General features: G+C 41.7%; 1 protein-coding gene across 1 annotated transcript in view; it reads left to right on the top strand.

The window, feature by feature from the left end:
• LOC149008534 (haloacid dehalogenase-like hydrolase family protein) overlaps positions 1-12,765 on the top strand; it is a 161,345-nt gene that overhangs the window by 43,567 nt on the left and 105,013 nt on the right. The gene's annotated exons all lie outside the window — the stretch shown is intronic.

Genomic DNA, 12,765 nt, shown 5'->3' with positions numbered 1-12,765 from the left:
GGGACTCCTCTAGATTCCAAATTTCTTTTATTCACTCCACCCCGCAGCTTATGCACCTCAGCATCCTTGGCATCCATTCCCCTCCTTTTCTCCTCACCATTATCTATGGCTTCAATTTTGCCTCCGATCGTGCCCCTCTTTGGGAGGATATTAAATCTATTTCCGCCTCTTCCACCAATATCCCCTAGGGTATTGGTGGCGACTTTAACGTCATTAGGTTTTCCCATGAGAGGCTCGGAGGCTCCGCCCTTGATCCTAATGCGATGGATGATTTCAATGCTTGCATTGATGATTCGGGGATAGCCGATCGCCGTTGGTCGGGCGATTCCCTTACTTAGCATAACCGCCGCTTGGGTTTGGCTCGCATCGCCTCTAAACTCGATCGCTTCCTGACCAATGATTCTTGGTTCTCCGCCTTTCCCTCTTCCCATGCCTCCTTTTCTAATTCCAATCTTTCCGACCACTCTCCTTGCCTTGTCCAAATTTCTCCTAACATTTCCTTTGGCCCAAAACCCTTCAAATTATTTGACATGCGGTCTTCTAGTGATTCTTTCCTCCACACTGTTAGGGAAGCTTGGTCCAAACCTGTCCAATGTCACTCTCTCCCTTTTGTTGCTTTTACCCGTCAGCTTCGCAACACCAAAGAAGCCCTGCGATCCTAGAATTCCTCGACCTTTGGTAATTTCTCGACTAAAGTATCTTCCTGCCGCTCCAATCTCTAGTCCATCCAAGCCCTCCTTCAAATTGACCCTTTCAACTCCTCCCTTTCCGAGGAGGAAAAATCTCTCTCCTCTGATCTTTCCTCCCTCCTTTCCTCAGAAGAAAGCTTGCTCCGCCAGAAAGCTAGAATCAAGTGGCTCAATCTGGGGGATTCAAATTCTGCCTTCTTCCACTGGTCCCTCAAAGCCTGAAATAATTTCAACTCCATTCCTTCCCTCATCACCAATAATGGTGTCTGTATCTTTGACCCTGCCAGCATCAAGGCCGAGATCGTCTCCTTCTTTTCCAACCTCCTCTCCCCCTCCTCTCTCCCTCCCCGCTCTCCCCTTCCTACCCATCTCATCAACAAATTTGTGGATCCTTCTGCCATTTCCTCTCTCTGTGCCATCCCTTCTTCTGAAGAAATCCTTCTTGCCATTCGCTCCCACAAGCCTAACAAGGCTCCTGGTCCCGATGGCTTCAGTATGGGTTTCTTCCTTGCCTCTTGGAGCTTTATTGAGAATGATTTTATCCATGCTATCCACAGTTTCTTCCTCAACCCCTCTCAACTCTCTTCCATTAATCAAACCTTTCTTTGCTTTATCCCCAAGAAGCAAGGAGCCTCCTCTTGCTCGGACTTCCACCCCATTTCCCTCTCCTCTATAAATTCATCTCCAAAATCCTTGCGAATAGACTTAAGCTGGTGCTTCCCTCCCTTGTGAGTCCGAATCAATCGGCTTTTATCTCGGTTCGGAGCATTGCGGATAACATTCTCCTTTGTGAGGAGATTGTCAGGGGATTTGATCGCTCCAATCATTCCCCGGCCGCTCTCCTCAAGGTTGATATCCATAAAGCCTTTGACTCTATTCGCTGGGATTTCCGTAGAGATGTCCTTTTTCTATGGGTTTCCCTCCCTTCATCCATTGGATCGAAACTTGTATCTCTTCTCCCCGTTTTTCCATCATCGCCAAAGTTCTCCGGCTGGATTCTTCCAACCCCAGGTTGGCATCCACCAAGGTTGCCCTCTTTCTCCTTACCTTTTCTCCTTTGCCTTAGAGGTCCTCTTCCGCTCCTTCAGTCCATGAGTGACCAGCTTCTCATCTCCCCCATCCCTAAGTGCAGGTCCTTAAACCTAACTCATCTTGCTTTTGCTGACGATCTTATGATCTTCTCTAAAGCGGATCACTTGTCCATCTCCTCCATCCTTGCAGCTCTCTCGCAGTTTGAAGCCCTCTCTGGGCTCCGTGTCAATCTCAGCAAATCCACCATCTTTCTCTCGGGTATCCCCGATCAACTTCATGCCTCTCTCCTCCATTTGTCGGGGTTTTCCCCTAGTTCCTTTCCTATGGTTTACCTTGGTCTCCCCCTTATCCCTGGTAGACTCACTTGTCACCACTGCCTCCCTATGCTTGACAACATCCGGAAGAAGCTCCAACTCTGGAAGGGCAAGCTTCTATATTTTGCTGGGAGAGTGGTGCTCATTCGGTTTGAGCTTCAGTCCTCCTATCTCTATTGGTGCGGGATCTTTTCGATTCCAAAATCTACCATCCATGCTATGGAGTCTCTTTTTGTGCCTTCCTTTGGAAAGGACAGGAAGCCTCGCGTTTCATCCATCCGATCAGTTGGTCCTGCATCTGCCGCCCTACCTCCGAAGGAGGCTCGGGAATCCAGTGGATCTCTGATGTCAATATTGCCTGCCTCTCAAACTTATATGGAAAATTGCTATAAAGCATGATTCCATTTGGGTTATTGGATCTACTCTTACCACTTGCGATGTGATTCCCTTTGGACTGTCCCCTTGCCCCCCAATCCTTCTTGGGTCTGGAGGAAAATTCTTTTGCTGCGTCCCCGTGCCATCTCTGCCATCTCTATTTCCATTTCCTCTGGTTCCACCACCTCCTTCTGGCTAGATTCGTGGCATCCGATGGGCATTCTCTATAAATTATTTGGTCCCCGCACTGTTTACAGCACCCGTATCCCCAAAACCACTCCTTTGTCTAGTTTCATCTCAAATGGGTCATGGATCCCCTCCCCCCTCCCCATTCTCACACAGGTTTGGGATTCCCTCCCCCCTCTCTCTAACACTCCGAGAGACCTCATTATCTGGATCCCTTCCCCTTCCAAAACCTTCTCCATCTCTCTGCTTGGAACCTTATCAGATCCCATAACCCGAAGCCTCCCTGGCCCACTTTGGTTTGGTTCAAAGGCCACATTCCCTGCCATTCCCTTACCCTTTGGAGAGCCCTCAACTTAGCCCTCCCCACCCAATCTTTCCTTATTGACCGCCATAGCCATGCCAATCCCAATTGCATCCTTTGTTGGAACGGTTTAGAGAACCTTGAGCACCTTTTCTTTTCTTGCCCCTTCTCCAGATCTATCTGGGGAAAAGCCATTTCTTCCATTTGGCCCCATTTGAAGCGATCCTATGGGTTTTTTTGAGATTGGTCTTGGATTTTGAGAACCTTTTCAAGTACTTCCATTTGCGATCGGATTGGTAAGCTAGTGAATTGTGCCTTGATCCATCACCTTTGGTGGGAGCGCAATCATAAGAGATGGACTTCCAAATCCTAATCCATAGATAGGATTTGGAGTGCCATTTATTTTGATGTTTCTTCTAGGCTGATAGCTATTCCCCATCCCCCTGTTGATGATACCCCAAGGAACAGGCTCATTGTTGTCTCATGGGGTCTTAGTTCTGCTTTTTAGTCTTCTTCTTAAAGACCTTGTTGTCTTGCTTTCGTTTTTTTAATATAATTATTTATTCATCCAAAAAAAATAAGCCATTCTACCAATGTCTTGTTTATCAACATAATATCAGAGCCTAAGTTCGATTAGGGAAGGGAAGAGAAAAAATTTCGCTGAGAAGACCTACCTCCATTGCCGAGAGGTCTCTCCAAAACCCATCGCCTCTGCTTCCATCCTCCTCGACATCAACATCTGAGATTTTGCTGCTTAGCTAGTTGAGCATCTTTACCCTTTTGTTTCAGCGATTTCTCAATTAAATTACTCTCCATTGTTTACGGCTGAGCTTTAAGAACAGAAAGGGTTTCAAAGTGGTAGAAGAAGTGGGAGTTACGAAGAAACCTTTCTTGAAAGCTCATAAAGGGTTTCGAAGAACAGAGGCATCAATCGTTGCCGCCGGAAAAAAAATACGATCGATCTCTGCATCTAACCATCGCCATCGCCTCCGCCATCACCATCGACATCACCTCTGCCATCGCCTCTACCATTCGCCTCTGCCATCGTCCTAAACCCAGGTAAACGGTAACCCCTTCGGAAATCCCATCTCCCTTCTGAAATCTCGATTTAAGCTGGCCCTTCTAAAAACCTATTAAGCCCACCTGGACCAAACTAGACCACATTTTTGAACCATATTTTGTCCCCCAATTCTCTGGTTCGAAATCCTATTTTGATATATATATATATATATATATTATGTTTCAGGGGTTCATATTTTTCAGAGTTTATTTGTTTTAGTTAAAAAAAAAAAAAGAGTAGATTTGTTTGAGTTGTTCGGCTATTGCATTCTACGACATTTCTGTTACTTCAAAAGGGTGAAGACTGGAGAATTGTAGATAATTTTGTCAACATGACAACTATTGATGATACTCCTGCTCCCACTGGCTCCGAACATTACCGCACTCTTCATCCTCTTTCGGTAAGATTTGATGGGACAAATTATTTGATTTGGTCCCCGATCTGCTTACTTGACTATCGTCGGAAGAGGATTTGTTGAACACATTACGGACATCACTATCAAACCTACTACCACAGGTGTTTCACAGGATAAATGGATCTCGAATGACTCTTTTACTATGTCATTTCTTTTGAATTCCATGATTCCAAAATATTGCCCGTGGATATCTATTGCTTGATATTGGAGTCTAAATCTGGAAGGCTAATATTGAAACATATGGACAATTAGGGAATGATGCACAAGTTTATGAGCTATGAAAGAAGCTTCATGAGACTACCCAAAAGGAACTGACTGTGGCCCAATATTATGCCGCGTTGCGATCTCTTTGGCAGGAATTGGATCATTATGGGGATTATCAACCCACTAACCCAGATGATGTGACTACTTATAGGAAGCACATTGATAAGATTCGGGTATATGACTTCTTGGCAGGTTTAAATGTGGAGTACGATCAGATCATAGTGCAAGTCTTAAGTCGTTTTCCCTTTCCTACACTAGAACAGTCTTATGCTTTTGTTCAGTGTGAGGAAAGTCGTCGATTAGCCATTCTTCATACTCCTATTATGGAGAAATCAACCTTAAGAGTCTGTTTGCACTAAATCTGATCCGGCTAAGGAGATTGTCAAGTGTGAGCACTGTCACAAACCATATCATACCAAGGCAAATTGTTGGAAACTACATGGGAAGCCTACTGATTTTGAGCAAAAACGAGCACAAAGAAAGGGAAAACCAAAAGCTAATCTTTCTGAGACAATTTCCACCACACACTCTGCAGACGTTGGTTTTTCACTGGAGGAGTTCGCTACTCTGCGACATATTCTACTGTCTTTTACTGTCGGTAAAGCCTCGAGCACTGCTTCCTCTACTACCTATACTAACTCCTACCTTGCTACTTCAGGTAAAACTTTTACAGGCTTTCAAATTTCTTCAGTTTCTACTCATTGGATCATTAATACAGGAGCCACAGATCATATGACAGGTTTATCCTCCTCTTTCTTACAATATTCTCCAACTTCTGGAAAGGATAAAGTTCGAATTGCTGATGGCTTCTATTCTTCCATTGCTGGGAAAGGGACCATTCAGCATTTTCCATCACTTTCTTTGTCTAAAGTTTTACATGTTCCCTCTTTCTCTACTAACTTGCTCTCAATCAGTAGTCTTACACATGACTTGAATTGTAAAGTGATTTTTTCCCCCATCTTATTATGTCTTCCAGGATCTGGTCACGGGGAAGGAGATTGGACGTGGTAAACTAGACAATGAACTTTATTTGCCCGAGCCGATTGGAGGATCTGCTTCTGCTTTGACTACATTTTATAATCCGGTCCATTCAAGAATATCAGACCTTCATCAGTGGCACTGTAGGCTAGGTCACCCCCCTTTAAGAACTCTTAAGAAAATATTTCCTGATTTGGTTTCTTCTTGTAATGAGGATAATTTTTTTTGAGAAGCCTACATTTTTGCGAAGCAGACTTGTTCTACTTATTTACCTTCTCTTCATAATAGAAGAATTATTCCTTTTTATGCTAATTCATACTGATGTGTGGGGTCCCTGCCGATGTGTGTCTATTACTGGCCATAGGTACTTTGTTACTTTATTGTTTGTCACTCTCGTTCTACATGGATTTATATTTTAAAACAAAAAAAATGAGGTTTTCCAATGTTTTCGTGATTTTCATAATATGATTAAAACTCAGTTCAATGCCACTGTGAAGATCCTTCGCAGTGATAATGGCACAGAGTATATTGATGGTGAATTTCAAAGATATCTCTCTGACTCTGGCATAATACATCAGACCAGTTGCATTGATACGGCTGCCCAAAATGGAGTTGCCGAAAGGAAGAATCGGCATCTCTTAGAGATAGCCCGTTCCATTATGATTGTTATGACTGTACCTGACCAATACTTGAGTGATGCTATACTCACTGTTTCTTACCTTATGAATAGGATGCCCAGTAGCATACTTGGTTTTAAATGTTCTAATGAGATTCTTTAGGGAGCCTCTTGTTTTGTTATTCCCCCAAAGGTTTTTGGATGTGTGTGTTATGCCAGAATCACAGCCCACCAAAGTAAGCTGGCTCCCCGCGGCTTACGCTGCATATTTTTTGGGTATTCTACTACTTAGAAAGTGTACAAATGTTATCATCCTCCTTCCAAGAAAACCATTTTATCCATGGATGTAATTTTTCATGAGTCTTGCCCTTACTATACACCTCTCCAGGGGGAGAGTACTAGAGGAGAGGTGTTCTTCCGACTCTAGATCTTCTTATCACACACCAACACAACTTAAGAGTCCCAGAAGAGTTTCCTGACGGGGGAGACTTCGGCCAATATACCTGAGGACTCTAATCCTCCCCCTTTGTTTTCTGAACCATGTGAAGAACCTAGCCAGGGGGAGACCACTCCTGTGAGATACACTGTTGGGGTCTTTCAAAACCAGATTGACTAGGATAAGGAGGTGCAGATTTATCAGAGAAAGAATTACAACCGGCTAAAGCAGGTGGAGAAAGGTGATGCGTTACCACTTCAGTCTCCTGCTCCATAATCAGATTCTACTATTCCCCTTAAGGTATCTTCTTTTGATCTTCCTATTGCTGTTAGAAAAGGGGTCAAATCTTTTACTCAACATCCCATAGCTAAATATGTTTCTTATAACACTTTGTCTGACTCCTATCGTGCTTTTATATCCTCTCTGTCATCTGTATCTATTCCTAAAAGTTGGCAGGAAGCCTATGCTGATAAGAGATGGAAGGTAGTTATGGTAGAGGAAATGCAGGCAATGAAGAAAGTGACATTTGGGAGATGGTTACACTTCCTCCAGGAAAAAAACCAATGAGCTGCAAATGGGTATTTGTGGTTAAACAAAATATGGATGGATCAGTCAACAAGTTGAAAGCTATACTAGTTGCAAAGGGGTTTACCCAGACCTATGGGATTAATTATCAGGAGACCTTTGCCCCTGTTGTGAAACTAAACACTGTCATAATTCTGTTGTCTGTAGTTGTGAAAAAGACTGGAACTTGCACTAACTAGACTAAAGAATGCCTTCTTAAATGGGGAGTTAGCAGAAGAAGTCTATATGGAAATCCCACATGGTTTCTTCGATGACAATACTACAGGGAAAGTTTGTCGGTTGAAGAGGTCAATTTATGGGTTAAAACAGTCTCTTAGATGCTGGTTTGGACGCTTCCTGAAGGAAATGACTTCTATTGGGTACAAGCAAAGCAATGCTGATCATACACTATTTGTCAAAAAGTCAGGTACTAACATCACATTTCTTATTGTCTATGTAGACGATATTGTCATCACAGGGAATGATGGTGAAGAAATTCAAAAGTTGAAGGACTTTCTTGGCAAAGAGTTTGAAATTAAAAATCTAGGAAGTTACAGTATTTCTTAGGGATTGAGGTGGCTCGATCAAAGAAAGGTATATTCCTATCCCAAAGAAAGTATGTCCTAGATCTATTATCAGAAGTGGGAATGTTGGGGTGTAAAGCAGTTGATACCCCTATTGAAGCTGGAGCTAAACTTAAAGAAAAAGAGGGAGAATCAGTGAACAAAGGAAGATACCAAAGGCTGGTAGGGAAGCTTATTTACTTGTCCCACAATAGGCCAGACATCGCTTATGTTGTAGGGATAGTGAGCCAATTCATGCATCATCCATATTTAGCTCATATGAAAGCAGTTACTAGAATACTACAGTATTTGAAGGGGACTTCTGGAAAAGGAATACTTTTGTCACCCACTGATAATCTAAAAGTAGAAGCATACATTGATGCAGACTGGGTTGGATCTCCAGATAGGAAGTCAATTTCAGGTTACTGTACCTTTGTTGGAGGAAATCTAGTTACTTGGAGAAGTAAGAAACAGAATGTGGTAGCTTTATCTAGTACCGAAGCTGAATATAGAGCTATGGTTTGTGGAGTTTGTGAGCTACTATGGTTGAAAGGCTTGTTGCAAGATATTGGAGTCCAAGTTCCACACCCTATGATGTTATATTGTGACAACAAGGCTGCTATTAGTATTACTAATTGTTGAAAGAAACGATTGTGGTGAATGGCTTATTGATCCATGATCTCAAACCCTCTATTTATAATTAAGTGGAAAGTAGACTATTACAAGGAATAGAAGTTTACATGAATGCAAACTCTAATTTAACTCCTATACATTCATAGCAATCATAATGGAACGGGCTATCTCTAAGAGATGCCAATTCTTCCTTTCGGCAACCCCATTTTGGGCACAACGCAACTTGTCTAATGTATTATGTTAGAGTCAGAGAGATCTTTGAAAGTCACCATCAATATACTCTGTGCCATTGTCACTGCGAAGGATCTTCACAGTGGCATTGAATTGAGTTTTAATCATATTATGAAAATCACGAAAACATCGGAAAACCTCATTTTTTTGTTTTAAAAGATAAATCCATGTAGAACGAGAGTGACAATCAATAAAAGTAACAAAGTACCTATGACCAGTAATAGACACACGTCGACAGGGACCCCACACATCAATATGAATTAGCATAGAAGGAATATGTTTTTTATTATGAAGAGAAGGTAAATAAGTAGAACGAGTCTGCTTTGCAAAAATGCAGGCTTCACAAAAAAAATTATCCTCATTACAAGAAGAAACCAAATCAAGAAATATTTTCTTAAGAGTTCCTAGAGGGGGATGACCTATCCTATGGTGCCACTGATGAAGATCTGATATTACCGAATGGACCGGATTAGAAGATGTAGTCAAAGCAAAAGTAGATCCTCCAATCGGCTCGAGCAAATAAAGTCCATTGGCTAGTTTACCACGTCCAATCTCCTTCCTTGTTACCAGATCCTGGAAGATACAGTAAGATGGGAAAAAAGTCACTTTACAATTCAAGTCATGTGTAAACTACTTATAGAGAACAAGTTAGTAAAGAAAGAGGGAACATGTAAAACTTTAGACAAAGAAAGTGATGGAGAATGCTGAATGGTCCTTTTTCCAGCAATGGAAGAATTGGAGTCATCAGCAATTCGAACTTTATCCTTTCCAGAGGTTGGAGAATATTGTAAGAAAGAGCTGGATAAACCTGTCATATGATCTGTGGTTCCTGTATCAATGATCCAAGGAGTAGAAACTGAAGAAGCTTGAAAGCTTGTAAAAGTTTTACCTAAAGTAGCAAGGTAGGAGTTGGTATGGGTAGTAGAGGAAGCAGTGTTCGAAGCTGTACCGGCAGTAAAAGACTGCATAATACGTTGCAGAGTAGCGAACTCCTCTGGTGAGAAACCAACGTTTGCAGAGGGTGTGGTGGAAACTGTCTCAGAGAGATTAGCCTTTGGTTTTCCCTTTCTTTGTGCTCGTTTTTGCTCAAAATTAGCAGGCTTCCCATGCAGTTTCCAACAATTTGCCTTGGTATGATATGGTTTGAGACAATGCTCACATTTGACAATTTTCTTAGTTGGATCAGATTTAGTGTGAAAAGACTGTAAAGCTGATTTCTCCATAATAGGAGTATGAAGCATGGCTAATCGATGACTTTCCTCACACTGAAAAAGAGCATAAGACTGTTCTAGTGTAGGAAAGGGAGAACAACTTAAGACTTGCACTCTGATCTGATCGTACTCCACGTTCAAACCTGGTTTCTTGACGATGGGGATGGTGACGGATTGCAGTGATTCTGTTCGGCTTCTCCTGAAGTAGCAGAAAACAGCAGCAGATAGCGGAAGTGGTTCTCGTCCTCTCTCTCCTTTCCGTCTGATTTAGTTGTTCTTTCGGTGGCGAGAAAAACCGAAGAACGATACCAGTTTGAGGCGCAGGAAACAGCGGTTTTTCTTCTCGCTTTTTCTCCTCTTTTTCTCCCCCGATTGCGCAGAAGCGGCGGTTGTAGCAGCAATGATAGTAGCAGCCGTAGATATCGATCGGAACTGAAGAATTTCTCGAGCGGCGGTAATGCTTGGAAGCAGCAGGTGCGTTAGTAGCAGCGGTGGCTCTTCTTCTCTTCTTCTCTCTTTTTTTTTTTTTGGTCTTCGTTTGCAACAGAAAAGATATTCTTTTTTTTCTGGTCTTCGTTTGCAACCGAAAAGATAGTGCAGCGGTAGATGGTGACCTAATTGCGATGGGTTTGAAAGAGAGAAAAAAGAAAGAAGAGAGTGTTAGGACAAAGGCTACAACAAGGTGGAAAACTCAAAAAGGACTTAAAAAGTTGAAAAACAATACATCCGGGGGCCCGGCCCCGCTGCTTCCGCCCTGTCCTCCTCCTTTTTTAGTTGTCTTTTCTCTCCCTTCGTGGCGTCGTTGGTTTGTTGTGCTTTTCGTCTCTGGCTCCCTGTTTCTTCCGCTTGGTCCTCCGTGTGCTGTGTTCGGGCCCGGAGAAAAGAAGAAAATCCTAATTAAATTGAGGCTCTGATGCCATGTTGAAAGAAACGATTGTGGTGAATGGCTTATTGATCCATGATCTCAAGCCCTCTATTTATAATTAAGTGGAAAGTAGACTATTACAAGGAATAGAAGTTTACATGAATGCAAACTCTAATTTAACTCCTATACAAACTCTTATTAGACTCCTAATAGAATCCAACACTAATAATCCGGTACAACATGATCGAACTAAGCACATTGAAATTGACAGTTTTTTTGTCATAGGAAAGTTGGAACAAGGGCTTATCTGCATGCCTTTTGTAAGATCTGGAGACCAAGTAGTAGATGTTTTCATTAAGGGTTTGAAAGAAAGAGATTTCCTTCCTATTGTAGGCAAGTTGGGCATGACTAATATCTATGCCTCAACTTGAAGGGGAGTGCTGGATTCTACTAGGAGTTCAATTAGAGTTTGTATAGGAGTTAGATTAGAGTTTGTATTCATGTAAAATTCTATTCCTTGTAATAGTGTACTTTCCACTTAATTATAAATAGAGGGCTTGAGATCAATTGATCAATAAGCCATTCTACCAATATCTTGTTTATCAACATCATACAAGTAAGCTTTTTTTTTTTTTTATGTTTGCTTCAAGTTTTGTTATAGTTACAGTTTTAACATTCTAGAGATCACATGCTGTCTTGGAATGAGAATGATTTCCCAGATGGTATTGCCAATGTATAGGAAGAGAAAGCAACATCAAAGTAGTATATTCCTTCTCATGCCCCCTGTCAGTTATTATGTTTGTCTTGAGACACTGGAAAGCACAACAGGAAGGGTAAAGAGTGATGGAGCAGTGAACATGACTTTTAAGCTAAGAAAAGATCAATGGGTACCTTAGAAACATTAGGGGCAGTAGATAACAAAACAGATGAAGGCAGAAGAATGGCACCATGACTAGTAACATTAGTAAAGGATCTGTCTGCAAGAACAGCTTATGATGGACAATTAGATTGCTGAAAAGAAAGAGTTGGCTTACCAGTCATGTGTGAAGATGTGCTTGAGTCAATGACCTAGGAATGAAGGAAGAGGAAGTGACATGTGGGTTTATCTAAGTGAGCCAATGAGGCAGTAGATGCAGAAGATATTTCTCAAGCTGCTGGACTTGCTTTCATAGTTGATTGAACACTTCATCATGAACACCTCTGGAAGAACTCTGATTAGTGTCATTACATAGTACCCTTTCTGTACTCCCAAAAAGCCAAACAATATTAGCAAATGGTTGTCAAGCACATTGACGTCGCCATGCCTGACCAACACTTCTCAACTGAGCATATTTTTGCGACCATGGTGAGTGCTTTTTCTTTCTTGATCTTACTATTATGATTTTTCAAACCATACTGGATACTTAAAATTGTAAAGACGTACTGTCCCTTGAACAGATCTCATTGCTGGTTAGGACCAACCACACCTTATCCACAAGCTTCCCCTGAACCATGACTTCTATTGAGAAATCTAGTATCCTGACTATGGCCACCATGACTTGCAATTAAAGTAAAGTTGTCCTTGGAAGAACTGGTGGATGTAGATTTAGATAAGAGGGGGAATTCTATTTATTGAAATCCTACTATAGGCCTCATTCAGAGTTTTTTGACCAACTAATACTTAATACTTCACAGGCTGGGGTTAGAGTGATTCAAATAAAGATTTTCTAACCACATATTGAGCATGTTGACATTTAAGAACTCCAATATTAATAAAAAGAGGTTGGTACACATTGAGTTCCTGTCACATAAATCATAAAAATGATTCCTGCTACATAAATCAATAAATCAGAAGGTTGGGACACAACTAGTATTAGAATGCTGCGGTAGTCACCAACTGATTCGCCTTTCTGCTTAAAAGGTTAGAACTACTGTGTAAATCATATAATTTGAACATATTCTATTTTCTATGAGACCATCCAAAATATGTTTGGCTGTGTATCAAACATTACATTTGTAGCCATAGAAGGATTCATACTGTTCCACAACCAAC

Source organism: Hakea prostrata, chromosome 8 (assembly GCF_041222555.1).
Source record: "Hakea prostrata isolate BN-2017 chromosome 8, UWA_Hpros_2, whole genome shotgun sequence".
In the NCBI taxonomy this organism is placed as follows: Eukaryota; Viridiplantae; Streptophyta; class Magnoliopsida; order Proteales; family Proteaceae; genus Hakea; species Hakea prostrata.
This window is presented reverse-complemented; position numbering and strand designations above follow the sequence as displayed.